This window comes from Pectinophora gossypiella, chromosome 12 (assembly GCF_024362695.1).
Source record: "Pectinophora gossypiella chromosome 12, ilPecGoss1.1, whole genome shotgun sequence".
Taxonomy (NCBI): Eukaryota; Metazoa; Arthropoda; class Insecta; order Lepidoptera; family Gelechiidae; genus Pectinophora; species Pectinophora gossypiella.
The window spans coordinates 11,951,887-11,955,100 of NC_065415.1; the positions used below are offsets into that span (position 1 = coordinate 11,951,887).

The 3,214-nt window shown below is 37.0% G+C and overlaps 1 non-coding gene across 1 annotated transcript; it reads right to left on the reverse strand.

Annotated features, from left to right (window-relative positions):
• Positions 1 to 242: 242 nt before the first annotated feature.
• On the reverse strand, positions 243 to 314 carry Trnal-caa (transfer RNA leucine (anticodon CAA)). Its single transcript has one exon. It is a non-coding gene; the product is annotated as a tRNA-Leu (tRNA).
• Between the last annotated feature and the right edge of the window lie 2,900 nt (positions 315 to 3,214).

Sequence of the window (3,214 nt, forward strand, 5' to 3'; positions counted from 1 at the left end):
AGGGAACTTATCTTCCTACTTAATTCTTGTTCTTCTTCTTATCATGTGGGTTGTGACGTGGAAAACCAGCATCATCAACCCTGGTGTCATGTAACGATTACTCACTTATGTCAGTAAATAGTAACCGGGACCAACGGCTTAACGTGCATTCCGGACCACGGATCATCTTAGTTTCGGACAATCAGGTGATCAGCCTGGAATATTCTAAACAAACTAGGGATCACAAAGTGATTTTTGTGATATGTCCCCACCGGGATTCGAACCCGGGGCCTCCGGATCTTGAGTCCAACGTTCAACCACTGGACCACAGAGACTGTCATTAATGTTCAATTCATTATTTCGTTATAATACTAAAACAACCTGAAAAATACTACAACCAAACGCAAGTAGCTATTTACGTCATATTATATTACTTTCTTAACACCATTTACAACACCTTTAGCGAAAATATCTACTCCTCTTGTCGTACGACACTCGAGGTAAGCAATGGAAACAAATTCGCATTATGAGGGGTTGCAAAATTCACGGCTAACGCTATTTCACGGCTTGTATGTTACGCATGCATATTTCATTGTTGAGTTCAACAGTGGGATTTTGTCGTGGGAAATCAACCGTGTTGTTAGGGGTTCGGACATAGGTGGAAATGTTTCGTGATTAGTTACAGGGAATTGAGAGGACGCGCAATTTTGATCGTTTGATTTGATCGTTGCGTGTTTGGGCTTCAAACGGATGTTAAATAAGAGTAATCAGCATTTCTGTTATAATTATTATGTTATCGATTTGAAGTGCATTGTATTGTAAACAATTATGAGCGTTCCTTGGAGGGTAGGACCATTGCGAAATATTTTATATACTATTTTCTGGGTGAGTGATTTTATATTCTGGTTGAAGCCGTGGTAGCCCAGTTGGCAGAACGCATGCCTCTCAGTTTGAGGTCACAGGTTCGAATCCAGCAAAGGCCTAAATCAATGATTGTCGAATTTGTTTTCGGATTCATGTTTGGATCATAAATGATTATCACGTGCTCTGCGGTGAAGGTAAACATCGTGAGGAAAACCACATTCTCGAGAATTGCATTTTCGGAGGTAAGTGACCTAACCTGTATCGGGCTGGATTTCCCTTCGCGGGTTGAATGATCAGACAGGCAGTCGCTTCTGTATAAAACCGGACCTGTCAAATCTTCATGTTAAGTAAGCGGACCCTGTAAAAACGGGATAATGCTAGGGAGATGATGACTATTTTCTGGGTTTCATTTTTATTATAACTACGTATTTTCACATTTTATTATAACTACCATCAAACCGTTAGTGATGATGCGAGCTAAATCGAAATCTAATTATTTCGTAAACCATAGTGTTTCTTTACCGGTTTGCTATAAAGTACGAAAAGCAAACGAATAAAGAAAATAGTATATAGGGTTTTAGCGACATCGTAACGAAAACTTTGAGGGATGATTGAGCCCATGATTCTGAGTTGATATCAAGTGGAATTTTCCGTCGCGAAAGTATGGAACTGAAAATAACAAACAAAAGAAAATCATGAACTTTCAAATTCAACTTAATATCAACTGAGAATCGTGGTCTGAATCGTCCCTCAAATTTTTCGTTACGATGTCACTAACGACCTGCATACCTATCTAATAATAGTAGTAGTAGGTACATTTGGAATTAACTTTTTAAAAATTATAAATTTATCATATCCATGTTAAATGTAAAAAAAAAACATATCGGCTGCGTAGCAGTAAAAAATAGTTAGTATTTACACGTAGAATCCAACTAACAGAATAATCATACTTTGAATGGTTCGGACGTTGAGGTAAAAATATTTCGTGATTAGCAACTAGTGAATTAGGGGGACGTCCGCGTTTAATTTTGATGGACGTCAAAATAGCGTGTTCGAATCTAAAAGTTTTATTAATGTTCATGTTACTCACGTGTTGACGGCCTCCATGGACCAGTGGTTGATCCTTGTGCTCACGACGTGGACGTCCTGGGTTCGAATTCCTGTGGGGACAAATCATAAAAATCAGTTAGGACATTACAAACTGATTACCTGATTGTCCGAAAGTAAGGTAAGCCGTATTGGTCTAGGTTACTACTTACTGCTGTAAGTTAGTAGTGGTTACATGAGTCATATTAGTATGGGGCTTTAGGCGGCTCAAAAATAACTCTGACACCAGGGTTGATAAGGTTGTCATACCTTACACGATAGACCAAGAAGAAGACGTGTTAATCATATAAAGAGCTCACAATGTATAGACATACCCATATTGGAGTTACCTGGACAAAACGCATGTACTACCTAGTGATTTTGGAGTTTTATTTTTATTACGTATAGTAGAATGAAAAATACGGTAATCACAGTGGTTACAATGGTCACATCGATGCCATTCATCTAAAAAAGCAATATTGCAATTTGACATTTTCGCATATACGTAAAGGTAATCGCGAAATGCAAACAAAAGTCAAATAGCAATATTGCTTTTTAGATGAATAGTTTCGATGTGGTCTTTTTAACCCCCCTGTTAATACTTTGTTTCTGATTATTGTATCTTCGTATTATTTTCTTGCACATACAACTCGTCAATACCACTTCGCAAGCACAAAAGAGCAATAATTTATGGTTAAAAGAACTTACCTTAAGTGAATTTCAACCAAAATTATACGAGATGTTACATCCGAAGAGATTTAACTAACCATGTAGTCCGTTCTTCTATGTACTGCATCGTCACACTGTTCAAAGCATTTAAAAAGTAAAAAAAAAAAATAAGTACTAATCTCACTCACTCATCCAACTGTCTTACGTTCCCGCTCATTAAGTTTAAAGCTTTTGTAAATTCTGCAACTTGGGGCCTCTAGTAGACGATTCCATTAGAAGTAGGAGAGCTCGTACCTGCTTTATACTCAATAGGGTAGGGTGGGATGTTAAATCTCTTCGGATGTAACATCTCGTATAATTTTGGTTGAAATTCACTTAAGGTAAGTTCTTTTAACCATAAATTATACTTCGATGTTACATCCTCTAGATTTAACTAACCATGTAGATGTTTAGCGTAGGTTGCAGAATAAAAACGAGGAGATAATTGCAAACCCACTTTATCAAAAAAGAAACAAGTTATAACATACTTAATAGTAATTTTACATTTTTTAATCAATATTTTGTAACACTGCCTCAGCAAAGGATCGGTCATCATTACTAAATAAAGGTCTGTTAT